At 40.2% G+C, this 18,264-nt stretch overlaps 1 long non-coding RNA gene across 1 annotated transcript; it reads left to right on the top strand.

Moving 5' to 3' along the window:
- Positions 1-3,313: 3,313 nt before the first annotated feature.
- Positions 3,314-5,537, top strand: LOC134099777 (uncharacterized). The gene is made up of 3 exons (XR_009941158.1): positions 3,314-3,448; positions 4,412-4,459; positions 5,019-5,537. It is a non-coding gene; the product is annotated as an uncharacterized LOC134099777 (long non-coding RNA).
- The last annotated feature ends 12,727 nt before the right edge of the window (positions 5,538-18,264 follow it).

The following is an 18,264-nucleotide window of genomic DNA, read 5'->3' as shown; positions in this document are numbered from 1 at the left end:
GCGTTAGAAGAAGAAGTTTAATAACTAGAAATGCAATTCCAAGGAATTACCAGTGCATGAAAATGCAAAAATAGATAGATAATGTAGATATGGTTACTAAGGTGTAGCTAGGGTAAACATGGTGGTTGCATAGTTTACAGAGAGTTGATAGTGTGAAGGTAGACAGTTTAAAGATGAAACATTCCAGTTCTAACTTAACGATTTCTATTCATGTTAAAATGTTGATTAGTTAACTTTGCTAATGATTTCTAGCAGTTACGCTAAAAATGCTTATTATGCTAGCAATGCTAACTTTACTAACAATGTTAACCAGGTTGATTAGCTAACTTATCCGATGATTTCTAGCAGTAATGCTAAAAATGCTAACTATGCTAACAATGCTAAAATTGCTAACAATGCTAACCAGGTTGATTAGCTAACTTAGTTGATGATTTTTTGCAGTTATGCTAAAAATGCTAACAATGCTAACCATGCTAACTAGCTAACTTGCTAGTGAGGACTTTTAGTTTGAAACATGTGTTGCTAGGGTATCCATGGTGGCCACTATCAGGAAACAAGAAGTTACTGCAGTATAATCATGTTGGTTGCTATGGAAACGGTCATAAACACTTCATTTTAATGGTTGCTATGTTGGTTGCTAGGTACATGGATGTTTCATGTAGTTGACTGGCGGCATAGTGGATAATAAATGACAGTTGGAATGGTTGAACAGTTCAATAGTTGAGTAGTTTCAATGGTTAAATGATTTAATAGTGTATTATTGCAGTGAGGACTTTTATTTTGAAACAGTTGTGGACAGAGGAAACAGTTAACAGGATATGTAGTCTTCTGAGAGACTGTCTGCTTAAAGCCAGAGAAACTGACAGTTGGTGCCCAGGTGGCCGGCCACCTGGCGTAAGATTCTAATTGCTGCAGTGATGTCATAATGAGCAATGTTAAGTCTATGGGGGAAATTGTAATAGTTTTTAACTAATAGTTTAAAAAGTATAAAAGTTACAAAGTTGATATATACAAAGCCCACATCGCGTAAGTAAGATCTACGTAACACAGTTTGAATGAAGTTTCTACGTTAAACGGTTCAAGCTGAATTGCGTGCGTTAGAAGAAGAATAATAAGAAGATGAAGAAGTTGAAGACTAGGAAGAACAGTACAGTGCATTTTCATGCACTGTAATAAGAAGCCTAGGAAGAACAGTACAGTGCATTTTCATGCACTGTAATAATAAGAAGTTGCGGAAGAAGACTTGGAAGAACAGTACAGTGCATTTTCATGCACTGTAATGAGGAAATTATATATGTACTGATTTTTGGTGCATATTTTAAACATTTAAATGTGTACTGTTTCACCATAATGTCCGATATCAGCAAAACTTGACCTGTAGTAAGTAGCAGACTACCACTAGCAACTACTACATCAATCAGAATGAGAAAATAGGTTTTTGTTGATTTATGATGAATATTGTAATCATTTAAATGCATACTGTTTCACCATAATGTCAGATATCAGCAAAACTTGACCTGTAGTAAGTAGCAGACTACCAATGGCAAATCCGCTGCTAACTTTTACCCGCTTGCGGAGACAGGTTGAGGTAAATCGGCTCAAACAGTGCTTCAACAGTGCGATAGACTCACGAGGGGCGACCAGGATTTCAAACAAGTTTGATATTCTCCCGATCGATCGGGAGGTGATCGGGAGGTGGTCGTGAGGTGGTAATCGCTTCTCGTTACCCCATGTATACTACACGATGCGAGACGCACGACTGAGCCAAAATTCGGCCCGATCCCCAAAATAGTCGCACGACTCAAAAATCGTGGCAAAATGGGCCAAAAATCGCACAGTGTATGCCCAGCTTAAAATATCAGCCAAATGCAGCTAAAGCCTACCTTACATTGACAGACTTTGCAAAGATTTGGAAAAGATTTTTGAAAGACTACTGTCTCAGACCCTCTCACATCTAAAGACAATTCATTGAGTTTCTAGTCACAGTCTAGTCACAGGCCAGTCTCAGATTAGGATTTTGCAAAGACTGTGGGTCACTATTTACAAGACTGCTGCTAGATTCCTTCAAATTATTTCCATCGTGCAATAGGCTACACGTCATCATTAACAGGAACTCACATGATAGCCTACTCATATCAAAGTAATTTTTTCGCGTTTCTGCAGCATTGTTTGATGTGTGACATCACTAACAGATATAGAGTTGTTCTGTCACGTAGAACAGCCGTCTAATAAATTATAAGAAATGAAATAACAAATAATCATATAGGCTACAGCTGTCGCCTATGTTGCCCCTTCCTGTTTCATGTTCGACCGTGGTTACTATTGGTTTTTAATGTTCACGTCACTATTTGCATGAGCCACGACTGAAAAGACTTCCGATAATATCAAACATGTTTGATATTGTCGTAACGGCAAAACTAGACAAAGACTGCCTCCGACGGACTTAAAACCGCTAAGATTGGCACCTTACACTAAACGATTTAGATGACGGGAGCGCGCTGCGATTTCAGTACAACTCCCAAGATTGCCGCCCGATTTTGGAAATGTAGTCGCCGACTGTTAAAACAGGTCAAAATCGTGCAATGTAAGCCAGCCTTAAGTTAGAGCCATCTTTGCCACATTGGTGATCTGTACTGAACTGTTTTGGTCTACCTGTCTTGATCAGCCATTGGGCGCAAACACTTCAAAATCATTGGCTGCCAGAAAAGAAGGATGGATATCATTATCATAATTAAAATCGCCCGTATTTCACGCGCGGTGTTTATGATGCGCACGACGCGCGTAAAATACGCGCGGGTCTTTAGAACATCACTACGGCGTTAAAAACGGCGCATTTTCGGCGCATTACGGCGCTTTTAACGGCGGTGCCTCTTAGAGCGGCGATAAAAGCGGCGGAAAGACTGAGAATTCGGGCGTATTTCACGGATATACTTGAGCTAACGTGGGGAAATATCCCCGTTTTCTGGCAGCTTTGGCTTTCCATACTTATAGCCTATGACGTTTGAGGCGTGAGATTCCCTATACTTCCAATCCTCTGCCTCTGCTTTCTTCTGTTCAAAAGCAACATCAGTAGGCCTAGAGTTTTGTTTCTTTTCCTTATAATTAGAATGGCTAAAACGACGAACATATAAACTAAAATTGCGTCCTCCTAACACACTCACTGGCCGCTTTCACACTGCACAGCAAGTCGGTCAGCAAATGCTAACTTCATGCACGGTCATACGTATTCCAAAGCTAAAAATATAGCTGATTATCCTGTAATCTGACGGGGTAGCCAGAGCGGTAGATATAACAGAGTGGCGACACTCCCATAGACCTCCATAGGAAACAATGGCGGACGTTTTTTCAGGCTACTTCCGCGTTATGGAGAGCTCAACAGTTCTTAACAGTGACATTCGCGGAGTTTGCCTCATTCACTTCCATTGGAGTCTGCCTAACTTTGTCAGCGGTAAGTAAACGAAAGCACGACCTTTTTTGAAATTGTTATATATTTCCTATATCAACTGTACCAGTATGTACTCGTAGTGTTATTCGAGTTGTTTGTGCTGCTCGTTTAACTGTTATTTTTGTATCTTAGTTATGACCGAAATTTCAGAGCATAACGTTACGTTAGCCTACCAAGCTAACCTTAGACGTGGAGGGAGGCTAGCTTAAATGTAATGTTCCTATGTCAATAAGGAATGTCAGACATATCACACTTGGTTACGCTACTGTAGTAGAGCAACGTTAGATAATATATGGGGTTATCAAGGAGTTTGTATGACATTTATAATCCTATTTGCTGAACCTGATGGCGTTAGCTAATGTTAGCTAGTCAGCTCACGCACATTCGAAATGCAATGAAGGGGGAACAGTAACGTGATCTTAATGCATGCAATGGCATCAGATGTGCTCGTTATCAACGAGTTTGTGATTAAGTTGTTCTTCAGATGAACAGTGGAACTAATTAATGGGATGACATTTCATTTAGACCTGATCTAGCTTGTTAGCTTGCTAGATGGAATGTTTCATGGCACTATGAAGTGAACCTGAAGCTAAACTTGTGATCAGAGAGCATGATATGAACTCGGGTACATCTCTTCACAACAGAAATTTCAATTATGAACTTCAGGCCAGGGGAGCTGTAGAAGCAAAAACTGTACTATACTCTCCTGCCGTGTGTCACTTGCCTAACTGTCCAGTCCTGCCCCTAGTGCCACTACTGTTCCAACTCCGGAGTCGGGACAGTGGCACGAGACTAGAGCTTGGGATAGGGGCGCGTGTACAGTGCAGTACTTATTTTTGTCTCAACTGCTGTTGGATGTCAGGTTGCAGTCAATACTACATTGAATGTACATTTCTGAGGTCTATATCACCACAGCAGGTCGATGTTTTTGATGGAATAATTTTGATTGCAATCACTATCTTGCAGATGCTGAAAGTGATGTGACAAGACATTGTCTTCAATTAAGTGGTCCTTGTAAGTAGGCTATAATAAAAAAAAAATATTTTTTTTTACCTTGTATGGATAACTGAAAAGTGTAGGTTAATGATGCTCTAAGGGCAGAATTAGGTCCATCCATAGAATAAGAACAATGTTTGCAATGATGTAGCCTAGTCTAGTTAGCTGTAGTGGGTATACTGTAATCAATCCCAATTGTTGTCTGTACAGCATGCTGGCATTCCTCACAAAGTCAGTTACTGATTACCCTCAGTATTGTTCTTATTACAATAAGAAAAGTCTCCTTGTGTTGATGAATGCAATGGCTAAAGTGCAGTGATTTCTTATAGCCTGTCAGCTTTTTATTCTCAAAATAGCCATGAAAGATATTGTTGGGAATCATTGGTGTTATAAAAGTTATAAGGTGTGGCACCCCCAACCAACCTTGAAGGGGTCAGCCGTGTATGTAAAACTCTTGCTGGCCTTTTGCTTTTGTTTATGCTAATACCTTGATGTGGCATCTGTGAATGTATTGTACCAAGTATACACTGACTTTTACCTGCTCTCTCCATTTTCCACTGTGCCTGTTCTTGCCTAGGACCAAGGATGCAGAGGACAAGACGGGTGTGTAGTATTGACTGAAATTATCAGAGAGGGTCATTTTTTATGGTTTAGGTCCAAACGAAGGGACCCGTCCAACCTCAGCATCTCCAACACCTCCTGTCACACCTCCAGCCAAATGTGCTACATCTTCCTCAGTTAACCTTCTTGTACTGTAGGTGTGCATGTCCAGCATCCTTTGCACATTAATGTCTTAGTTGTACACACGGTACGGTTGTTCAGATTTGGGAATCTGAAATGTTTTTCAGAATGTCTTTGAAAATATAAATGGGTGTTAACCCTCCTTTTTATATTGCAGTCTCACCATATCTCCCTTAAGCCTTTTCTGTGTGTATTCCTGTTCCTATTCATGTTGTTAAAACATAGCCTACTTGTTCCACACATTGAAAATGTAATAAACAAATTGAAAACTCAAAATGTATCAGTCATCCTTTTTATGCTGTTCTAAGTGCTTTCTTGAAACAGATGATTGCGTATTGAGTTACAATGTTATCGAAACAGTGGGTGTCCTGAACGAACTGTTGAACAAACTTAACTTTAACATACACTCTTTTAACATTTTGGCTGTTATTTATCGTTCTTTGTTAATGTATTTACATGTTTATGGCTTAATCTGAAAATATTACTAAGGCTGTGTGGTGGCCATATTTAGGCTATTCCTTAAAATAAACAAATTAACTGATTGACTGCATTGATCTAACTTTTAACGTATAACCTGTTACTGGTTGCCATATAGGCTATTATAGATGTTCATGGCTTACTCCTAAAATTGTGAAGGCTGTGGGTGTGTAGGCCTATATAGTTAGGGTGGCCACCTTCATCTCATCAAAATAACTGGAGAGGATCACTGAACATCTCAAATACCCACGGTAACATTGGATACAAAATACATACATTTCAACAATGTAAGTTTATTATGCATGACGACAAACAGGCAAATCACGGAACCAGGAATGGAGCTGATGCCGAGAGGTAGGCTAAATGGCAGTGTCAGCTACCACAGAATAGACTATTTCAGAACGATGTTTGCAGAGCAAACTTGCGATATGTCATGGGCACTAATGTAAACATGCTAACCAACGTTATAGCACTTCAAATTGAACTCGTGTTTGGAATGTTTCGATGTTTCTCGTGATCATTGCTGTCTATCCCATAGAAATAACATGGCAGCGCCAGGGCTGGTTAGAACTGTTGTAGCGTACATGAACCACGTGACGGCGCGGCGGCGACTTCAAAGAGTGTCGCAACTCTCTCTATCTATGGCTCTGGGGGTAGCAAACCATCAAAACGTCTGACTGAACAGCTAGTTGTTTTGCGCCTCAGATGTTGTTTAACAAGTCCCAGCAACACAAATTCAAACTTGTACGGAAATGCATTCAATCAATAGGTCCTTGCCGTCTACCTAGCTTCCACACTGTTCTTTCAGACATAGCAAAATATCTGTCTCCACTGTAGTCGTAGGCCTAGCTTCAATAGCCGTTTAGCCTCCGAAACATAGCCTACCTGTTAATATTTGGCTTTCAGAAAACGAGACTTCATCACTGCATTTCAGTCGTTGCTTTTACCAAAGCCTACGCAGCTGCCAGTTAGCGTAGGCTATCCAACTGCCTGCAGCCTAGTAGCCTACTTCCTAAACTTCAAAGATGCTGTCAGATTTTGTTGTTGTTTTGAAAGTGTCACGAAACTAAATAGCCTATTCTTCCGATGCCGTGTTATCCGTCACTGTTTAAACCATAGACCTAAAAGAAACATGGTTCAACCTCACGCCCAGTGCTTATGTTTACACCTAACCAAAGATCTTTCATTACTATCTTTAACCCACACCGTGGTGGCTTTTTTGATAAGAGAAATATTGCGCCTCCTTTTCTGAACATGCGCAGAAGGGAAGAGTAGCAGGGAACAATCCGATCCAGTGTATACATGACAACTATTTTACTACCGGACGGGTCCGTTCCACCTCTTTCAATCCGACCCAAATTTCTATCAGATCGGCGATTTTCATTCCGATTGTCTTGTTTACATGAAGGAATTTCATTCCGATTGGGCCTGAATCGGATTAGAAAGGGTGCATGTAAACGTAGCTAGTGATAAATGCCATACTTTGCGTGGAAACAAGCGTACGCCTGTTTTACGACTGTTTTTGGTCGTACGCTCTGTTGATAAATGAGGGCCATTAAGTTACCCCAGCACCATCTGATCGTCGTTAGCACAAATCAGGATTTGGTTCAGCTGGCTGGCTAATGTGTTGTCAAGGTAGAGTGTACGTAGCAACTGGCCAACATCAGCAGAATGAACAAGAGGGGCACACCTGATATAAAGTCGATTTTCTCCAGACTGGAATGCTCCAAAATGCTAAACATGTACCTGAAGTGGTCAGAAGGGGTTGAGGTTCATGAAACCGTGCCCAGAGCCCATTTATGGAGAGCCGGTCCACTCGCTATTAACTCCATTGTACCTGCAGTTCCTGTTGCAGTTTCACTAGGGGCGATCACAAGCAAGTGATCAAACAATGGGGGTCTATGGGGCTAGACGGCTAAATTGGTCTGTTTCACCTGATTGGCATTAAAAAATCGAAGATTGGATTTTAGTTTCTGCAAGCTTAATATGGGTTATAGGTCGAAAGTTGAATGAACAATTACTTATGGCCCTTTGGTTTCTCACAGGCTTGGTCGTTGTTGCCCATAACACACTATACACCTGCTAATGAATGACGTCATTGACACGTTTGAAAGGCTTTTTAGAGCAATTGAGGGACTTAAAAAATCCAATACTCAGCCGTGTGTATTTTCCTTGACCGCCCTTTCACATGCAATATTCCGATTTCTACACAGAAAATTATATCCAGAGAAAAGTGGATTTTAGGAGAAACTCCATTCACCTCCATTCATTCCTCACTTGCTCGCGATCGCCCTCTAGTTGCAGTACCATGCGGAAGTATTCAGCGCGTGGTCGTTCTCCCCTTATTAAACATTCTCTGCCGTGCCCAAAATTCACATTCCTAACTCTATACACTAATCTCACGAACTTTATGGGCACTGCCATCTTGAATATCGCCATTACTGCGTGCCTGCGAGTGTGACGAGTGACACTTGCCTGTGCTTTTCAATGAAAGCATCCTGTCAGAGAATGTCTAAAAAGAGATGCTGCTCATGAAAGAAAATGTCAGGTAAAAGGGAACATTGGATCAATGATGTCAGACTGTGCCAAAACTTACAGATGAAGGTAATTTATTAACAACATAAGGTATTAGGACGTGTATTAATGACAGCTAACCTCTGCAACAGCCGCCTATGGAACCAAGGGGCTAATTTCTTAGCAGCCAGCCACGCAGTAATGTGGATTAGTGTATAGAAGCAAGATCTTGGCATATACATGAAATTCTGATTTATGCCCATAGACTTCAATGGAACAGTCGCTGCCTCTGCTCTGCATAAAGGGGGATTTTGACATATTTTAGCATTGGCAAGCTAGCGGAGGATTTTGGAGTGCAGGGGGCAGGTCGAGATCAGCTCTGAGACAAACGCTCACACTCGGTATCATGTTTCAACACACTTTAAGTCAATATCACATCGGAATTCTCCTTTAAAGTGAAATGAACTTTTATTCGAACTAACTTGGTTTTATTCGAAATTAAAGCTCTCATGTAAACGCAGCAACTGTGTATTTATCATTTATTGAGAGCCTCCTCACTTTTTCCTTTTGCTGGTTCAACAATCTAACGGTTAAAGATAGGAAATGTTTGAACAGCAGTGTAAAGGTGTGTTCCAACATTATTGGCATTAAATTGTGTGATTTGAACTCTCTTTGGGAGAAACGTGTTTTACAAAGAGCCAAAAGCATCATAAGCTATGATCATGCTCTTAAAAATGAATTTGCACTTATGCCGTCAGGCCGGCGCTATGTGCTGCCTCCCAGAAAGACTAATAGATATGCCAGGTCATTTGTTCCAGCAGCAGTCATGCTGTTAAATGCTGAGCTGACTTTGTGACACTTGCACTTTATTGTCATTGTCTTGTGTGTTATGTGTTTTTTTGGGGTTTTTTTTTATTGATTTTTTAATTATTTTATTTTTAGATGTTCCACTACGTTCCATCATGCTACCTCTCTGTTATGTGTGTTAAGCTGTGTGTGATTGACTGACTGTGGTATAAGGCTACGTTTACACATAGCAGGGTATTTTGATAAACGAATATTTCCCTCCCTCCGTTTTCCAAAATAATATCGTGCACACACATAGTTTTCAAAATAGTGTCCGTGTACATTAATCCGCATAAATACGCTGTTGAGAGTCATCATAACTACGCCAAGCCTATGGGCGGCAGTGTAGCAGGAAGGAGAAAGCCATGCAAGCCAATCAAAAGCCTCATCGACAACGACGACTAACACGAGCGACTTCCTGTTCCTTCGTTCTCAAACCAGCAATGGCGCGAGGTTTATTTGTGTGGACAGACGGCGGAGTTGAAGTTGAGCCCTAACATGTCTCTGTTCCTTTTGCATAATAAAGGATCTGTATTTGCAAATGCAAACATATAAAAATTGCTTCCACCAAAAGAAATGCTACCGCTACACGGGCTGCTTCTATTTTACTAGACTCTGACAGCTGTGTACACAAAAGGTCGCACTTTTGGCGCGTAGATTGCGTAAAACTTTTTTTCCCTCCGTTTTCCTCAGTGCACATTCAAACGCGAAAGCAGAGTTTTCCTAGATCTCCACTTTTGCCGGAGTTTAGAAAGAATCGTATTCAGAGGCAAAATCGCCGTTTGAGTGTACACGAAAGGTGCAAAGGAAGGGAAAAGTCTCTGTTTTTCAAGATACCCGTGTATGTGGAAACGGGGTCTTATTCTGAGAAAGAAACAGCATGATAAATAACAAAAACTGGAACTAGAAAAAGTGCCAGAATAAGGACCCATGTTCATCTTGCCCTGACACGGTTAGTACGATGGTTTGCAAAACATCCTAAAGAAAGTTACAGAAAAGGACATCTGGAGGTCACAGTCTCCTAAATCCTCAGAACTGACAGCTGTGTTAATAGATTATTCAGAAGGCATGCCAAACTACCTTCTAATCATTTTATTGCACATGTGAAATGCTGGAGTTGAGAAATACTACTGGGATTCTGCAGATCAAGGATGAAGAATCATTAATTTGCGGATCATGGATTATGACCGGATCATCCAACATTCAACCAAACTTATCAACACAAAACTGGCCTGCTGAACTTAATTTCAAGGCTGGCATGGATATCTAATAGCTTTGATATAAACTTCGAAAACCAGTGGGGTAAGCAAAGTGTGAACCCAGGAATATGTGTGATCTGGAGATATGCTCTCAAATCCCTTTCCTATGTGATTCTCTACCATGTCAGGTGAGGTGGGGTGGTGTGTGTGTGTGTGTCTGTGATTTTGTGACAGATTTTAGTACAACTGTATTTTATGATCCCCCTCCTTACTTTGCCCCATATTAATTGGAAAGTCACCCTGAACATTTATGCAAAGGAATCTCTCATCAAACCAAACAAGATTTCAGTCTGTGATGTTAAATAATATGTTTAATGTAGTAACAGATTTACAAATACTAAAATCATGATATTGCATCATAGGTTTCATAAATGGGTTGAATGGAACAGAACTAGCAGCACTTTTTGCACTTTTGGAACTGGTCACTCCAAGTTAATTTGCCATAATCAAGTTGATCACATTTAAACATTCCTGGATATTTTGTGATTAATATCTTAACCATTGAGATATTACACCACTCTATTGCACTAGAATGCAACAAGGAAAACATTATATAGAAAATCACAGAGACATTTCAGAGAGGTGGGGTACAGGTTAGTTTTCCTGCTCTGTGAAGGTGGAGGAGAGGATGGATAAAATATGCAGTCATAACGATTGAAAGAATGATTTCCAAAATCACATCCTTCTCTTTATGATGATACTCTAATCTTGTGGCACAATAACAAACTATGTTGGCTGCTATTATGATGACCTGAGTAGCCATTAGCACTGAGATGATTCTAAAGGCCTTCATCTTGACCTGATTTCTACCTCTCTCTCCATCACCTGGCCCAGGCTTACTGAGACCCCTCAGCACTGCCAGACAGCAACATGACATCAGTATCAATAGGATCAGGGATAGTGTTGGCCAAATTATCTCTGTAACTATAGGATCAACTAGATGCACCGCATAGCGGTACACAATATGACCGCCGCTCAGTTCTGCACATTCTCTCCAAAACGAATTACGCTCGTCAACTTTCCTGTATGGCTGGGATTATACTTGCTGTTAGACCAACCGTAAGCGTATGCACCCGTGTGCGACCTGCTGTGTCCGGTGTACAGACTCGCTGCAGCATTACACACCCTACTGGAGGTCTTCACTAGGGGGAGACTATAGTAACATGGATGTGGCCATGTGCCATTGTTTACTCTCATGATTGCCCCCAGCTTCGATGTCGATAATGCATCTTGCAGTCACCTTTTTTTGTAGTGATCGCCCCCTACTTTCTTATCAGTATTGCATCTCACGGACGCGTCATGTTCGCTTGCGACGACGTGCACGACCGACGCACCAAACGACCGCAAAATACGCGAGGCAGCCATGATACGAACACGAACGCGTTGTCTGCAGCAAGTCTAAACCTGCCTATCTCCGATTTGTGCAATATACTGTATATATCTCCTACTCTTGCAGCTCATATGTATATGAGTGTGTGCATGTGTGAGTTTGCTTGTATAAAGATGTGTGTGTGTCTGTCTGTGTGTGTGAATGTGCATGTGTGCGCATGTGTGTGTGTGTGGAATCCGTGGAAGTGTGTTTATCTGTGCGTGTGAATCTGTTGATGTGTGTGTGCGAACTTAGTTACTTTTTAAACTGAGCCCCCTGCCGGCTCAACATAAAAATCACAACCTGCAAAAAGTAATTTCAGGGAGGTATCTAAAAAATACTTTAACCTACTGAGATACTGAAATACAGATGAATAGCCTATGTTTGTTCAATAATGTCTAGTCAGTATACCAAATAAGAGAGGCCTATAGATAGAAACTGTGGTAATAAAATATGAAGATTTTGGTAGTTTGGGCTTTTCGTGTATCCTTCTACTGTAGCCATTTAGCCATCTACTATAGGCCTGAATTATATGCCAATGAAATTACACTTGTTAAACTCACCTCAATAAATATTTTGCAATCATTTAATCCACCATGGGCAATGCTAAAGTTATCGTTACAAACCAGCGGCAGAGTTGGCGGTCCAACGGCGGTAACCACCAGTGGCCCGCTGGAGTTTTGCTCATCAGTTCTCTGGCTGTCCACCGGCGGCTCAGAAGCGGCTCCAGATAAAGGGCCACCCTTTTGCCGCTTACTACCCACCAGCTTCTAATTGGCCTTATTTATGGCCATAATAATGAAAATGATGCACTAAAATAGCAATAATACATTATAACACTTTCCATTTGCCCTCAATCAGAACAATTTACAATTATTTGTTACCAAATTTACTAAGGTGAAGACAGTGCCTGCTGATGAGAAACCTATAAATGTATTCTGTAATTTAATAATCCAATATAAAAACATTTATCCTCAGCAACTATCACACAGACTCACCACACATAGTATTAGGTTCAATACATTTTGTTTATTTATTTATTTTACTTGCTTTTGTTTATTTATTTTACATGCTCATTTACATGCTTTATTTATTGTACATGCTTTTAATTTATTAAAATTATTTTTAATAATGATATAAATATGCAACACACTCTTCAGATGTAAGGAAAGTAAAGATGCAAAGAAGTTGTGACAGACATTCATGGCTTGTTTCTCCCTTGATATTGGTGCCAGATTAATGAAAATGCAGTTCTACCTTGCTGGGGTGTTACTGGCAGCGTCGTGAGCGAATTTGACAGAGGTGTAGGTCTGACTGGTAAACTCTGTTGAACAGATTAGAAATGAAAAGGCGTATAGTGAGATGATTACTGCAATGGCAGGGTTCATACAAAATTTTTTAGCTGAATTTACTACCTTTTCACTACCATCAACATGTGTTCTACTACAAAAGCAAAAGGTGAAGAGTAATGTAATGCAATACCTTTCCAAAACACAATAACACATTACAACAGGGATTTAACAATGGACAAAGCTACTGGCATTTGAACAGGGGTGTGTAGGCTGTCAATAGGCACTGTATTTACCGGCATGGCTGGAGTTGATGAAGCTTGCAGGGTGGTGGTGCTGGCAAAGGTGTAGTGGTCTGACTGGCAAACTCTGTTGAACAGATTGGATATGAGAAGACGTGTTTAGTGAGATGATTACGGCAATGGTATGACACCTGGCACGCTAACTAGCGCCTAAAGTACAAACACTTCTAAAGGATATTTCCACTTAATTTTCAGACAAACCAAGCAAGGGACCACATGTACAGACTCTACAAATACTAACCATTATATCCATTTTTTATTTAAATGACTTGAAAGAGATCGTCAGGTATAAATGCACCATACAGTAGTAGCCAGTTCAATCATTCAGATGCTGTTACATGCTAACTAGCGCCTAGAGTACAAACACTTCTAAAGGATATTTCTACTTAATTCTCAGACAAACCAGGCTAGGGACCACATGTACAGACTCTATAAATACTAACCATGAGGTCCGTTTTTTATTTAAATTACTTGAAAGAGATCGTCAGGTATAAATGCACCATGCCAGTTCATTCATTCAGATGCTGTTACATGCTAACTAGCGCCTAAAGTAAACACTTCTAAAGGATATTTCCACTTAATTTTCGGGCAAACCAAGCTAGGGACCACATGTACAGACTCTATAAATACATTTTGGAAACAGGTGTTGGCTAGAATTACGCTTTACATACAGTTTTTAAAATGAAAATAGTAGAGATATAGAGAAGAGATGTTTTACTTACCTAGTCCTAAGCCTGCTACTGGTGGTTTGAGTACTGACAGGCTATTTGCATCCGCTTGGATGAGTTTGCTTGATTTACGTTTCTAAACGTAAAGACATTCACCAACTTCTTCATCAGTCTGACGGTTACACAGTTACGTGCAAGAACAACAAGTCACGTAAGAGATGAAATCGTTTAGCTTACTGCAACATGAGAAATCAAGTAGTGTGAAACTAGCGACAGTAAAGAAAATTCCAATATGGCCGCCATTCGGAACTGAGAAATCACAACTCCATCTTCTTCGTTTGTCTTCTTCTCTCTGATCTGATCTATCATTCACTGAGCAGCGCCAGCGCCACACACCAGTGGCAGCAGGCTGCAGTGTTTGAACGTTGTTGCATTAGTTCTGCTTTTGACGTTCTCATATAAAATCGTAATAAATACATAATTGTTTTATTTGGTAAGCACAGGGTAGCCACGGGGGTAGCCAGTGACACAGCTACATGGGGCACGGGCCATTCTAGGCTTCAGTGTAGAGCAGCCACGTTGAGGGACCATTCACTAAATGCACACATAAATACATTTATTATAGCCCCCCATGGATGAAATTCCACAAAACTTGGCATACTCCCAGAGGGTGTCAGGTTAATCATACACATGAAATTTTGTGCAGTTCATAGCATCTCATCTGAAGATAGGGGCAATTAAAGCAATATTACATTACATTTTCAATTTTTACCATGGGGTTGCAATTCACAAATGACTGTTTATAAGCTAAGTTGATCCGAGCTCTTGAGACCAACATACCATAAAAATTTTGTCATCCTCGGTGCCACGGTTCAGGTAGTTATGTAGGAAAAACTGCAATTTTTGGGCTTCGGGCGGGGCCAGCGCGGGGGGGGAGTGACCCCCGGGGACGAAACGAAATTTTTCCGTAAAAGTCTACTGGGGCTACATGCCCACCAAGTTTCATGTGCCCCGGTGTTACGGTGTCCCGGGAATCGTTGACCAAAAATTCAGAACCGATGACGGAAAAAAAAAAAAAAAAACTTTGACAACAACTATATGACCGCTTCGCTAGCTATGCTAGCGGCGGTCATAATAAACACAAACATCAAGCCGGTCATCAGAGTCATCAGCCAGATCAAAGCAGAACAGGTCAGTCTGTATCTCAGTGGTTTGTACTTCAGGAATAGGACAGGGTGGACCACAGCTAGGTAGTGCTCCACACAGACACACGTCTGGAACAGTTGGTGGCCAGTGGCAAGGAACCCGAAGAAGAAACTCAAAGCTTTTGACAAATACATGTGTGTGGTGAAACTGATGAGCCTTATCAACAGATAACTGATGTTGAAGAGAATATCGGTCAAAGCCAGGTTGAGAGTGAAAAAGTCAGATTCAATTCTATTTCTAGCACCTCTTAGAATATGCCATACCACACAGATGTTCAGTGACAAGCTAGAGAAACAAGTGATCATAGGCAGTGCTGCAACAGTGCTCATCATTACGTTGTGGACAGTGCCATTAGTTTCATTCAGAGTGTTTGTAGTTGTAAGATTGTCCTCAGGTACTCTCATGCTTTATGCTTCAATTCTGGAGGAAATAAAAAACAAAGGTGGGTTTTGAGTGACAGTCAAATTACAAAGTCCAATTAGTTCATAATTTACATAATCTAGTTTTTCCTTTATTGCTAATCATTTTTCAATCATTCCATTATAATTCCACAGAAAAAGTAATTCTTCCATTTACAATCCCCTTACTACTAAGTATTTACATAGTAGATGCATGCTAAAGTATAGAATACACAAGGGATAATATATGGAGTGCCGGTCATTATCGGGAAAATAATCTAGACAGGGTGGAACGGACCCTGACGCACCAGTAGAGGGGTCTTTTTTCGCCCTGAAGGCATTATCCCAATAATGATTCCATACTTTATCCCGCTTTGCCTACTTGCCAAAAAGAAAAAAGTAATGGCCACATGATGATGTCTGTTTACATTTATTTATTTATTGTTGTTTGCTTTTGCTGAGAATCAGTTACTTTGCAACAAACTGAATTTTAATCAAACATTCTTTAGAACACAGCTGATACCTGTATCTGAAATACTAATACCCAACTATTGCCAATAAATTAAAGAGCATTCATGGATGATTATCATGTGGATAAATATGGTAATATGTGGACAAATACAGAGAAACAGTGCAAACCAAGAACAACTCAACTCAACTAAGAATGTGATTAGGCTGGTAATGATTTAGAATAGGATTGTGTACATTTTTATGAAAAAACTATTGTTAACTCTTACATTCTTCATCATTGATTACACTTACAAAGCTTAATTTAATATACAGTTGTCTGAATGTATTAAACATGACCATACCAAGCCTGATGATTCCAATGATGAGTTGGCTGGATGGAACATGTAGATTTGGGACTTTTAATCCAGCCGTGGTCAGTGATCCATGTCATGTGCTCTATGGCTTAGCTAGTTTACCTTCACACAACTTAACTTTTTGTATAAGTTTGACCTTGTTGGATCCTTATACAGATGAACGGGGCCATGAGTGAGTCACGCCTCCTATTCAAATGTCATAATTCATCATTGCAGATGAACACACCCACCAGTTGTCCCTACTAACCTACGTAGGCCATGGAGTAGGCTACTGGGCTGTGGTCTGGGACAAAATAAATAGCGGAATTTCAAGGACTGCTTTTTCTAAGGTTTTTATACCTAGTTGCCTGCACCTCGAGGTTGGTGTGCAATTGCACCTTTCCTTCCAACCACACATATGAGTTAGAAAACCTCAGGATTCTAGAGTGAAAGTGATCATTTGTGAAAAAGCTGACTTTGAGGCAACAACTAGTGTCTTATTGTAATTTAGTCTTAAACAATTATCCCATTTCACATGACTGGTATTTCAAAGCTATTACTACTTGCCAGCTGTCTGTAAACAGATTAATTGCAAATGCAGCACTTTTTTCAAAATGTCTTTTGCTGGGTTTGGTTAGAAGATAGACACTGTAGAGTCATAGCCTGGAGACCAGACTTTCTTCTTCGCGAGTCTGGCCTAGCTCCATTGTCAAATGTTTATTTTGTGGACGCTTGTCTGAAGTTTGAATTCATTGGAGTTCAATCACTAACGTTTGGTAATAACGTATGATAACCACGGGGGACACAACAACACACTACTGTGTGCAATCATTGAAAATACGTTATGTTTCATGTTCTTCACAGGAAATGAGCCAAGGCGAATGAGTTTGAGTTAGAAGAAATAATAAATGTAATATTTTTTCTTTTAGCAAACATTGAAAATGGGTCCCAATCTATGTTGTTAAGTTGCACACACACGCACGCACACACATAAACACACACACACACTCAGGATAAAATAAGGCCAAGGATATATCCTTAAAAGAAAAAATATTCCATTTATTATTTCTTCTAACTCAAACTCATTCGCCTCGCCTTATTCGCCTTCTGAACTTATGAGGAAACTCCTAATTAGCCATATAAATCCACTGGACAGAATGATGATAGTGATAGTTGCCTGGATGAAAAGCTCAGAAGTGGCTCTTATCACCGAACCAGAGTGAAGGTCAGAGTGTTGGTGTTAGGACACATACAAATCGTTTCTGTCTCTAGTAGCACCTATGCAAATGTTCATTTGACACATCATTATTTTAGGGTCCTAAATGAGGTCCAGCTGGCAGACAGGCATGTTATATTAGACATGCTCTTCTTCAATGCATATTACACCAAGGCTCTGAGTGGAGCAAGGTATGATGAAAAAATGTATTACAAGTTTTCTGTAACTTAATATTCTAATTAAATATGTGCTTATTTGCATACATTAAAAAAAAATTACAGGCATAATGATAGGTGATAGAGAACATTGTATAGCCTTGTATGCTGAAAATGTCATTTTCTTCTGCTCAAATTTACAGAGTTTACCTGCCATACTTGACCTAACAGACTACTTTGACACCTTTGCAGGATACAAAATAAACGACTCCTCCAAATCTGAAACATTATATGGATGAAAAGGAGAGAATAAACCCTCCAATTCATATTCAATTAAGATCGCTTCACCCTGAAACTTACAACAACTGTCTCTCTAGGCTGTCACAGACTAGCTAAATTACAGTCTAGCGTAGGGTATCTGCATCTTGCATCTGCAAGGGTTTGCATGTTCAGTGACCTGGACCAAGGAACAGGGCCTATGCCAAATATCTCATTGTTGCTTATGTCTTTTGTAAATCCTTTGATGGATTAAAACATTTGCTATCTTACACTGTACCTCCTTGAGTCTTTAATAGGACTT

Source organism: Sardina pilchardus, chromosome 13, assembly GCF_963854185.1.
Source record: "Sardina pilchardus chromosome 13, fSarPil1.1, whole genome shotgun sequence".
In the NCBI taxonomy this organism is placed as follows: Eukaryota; Metazoa; Chordata; class Actinopteri; order Clupeiformes; family Clupeidae; genus Sardina; species Sardina pilchardus.
This window is presented reverse-complemented; position numbering and strand designations above follow the sequence as displayed.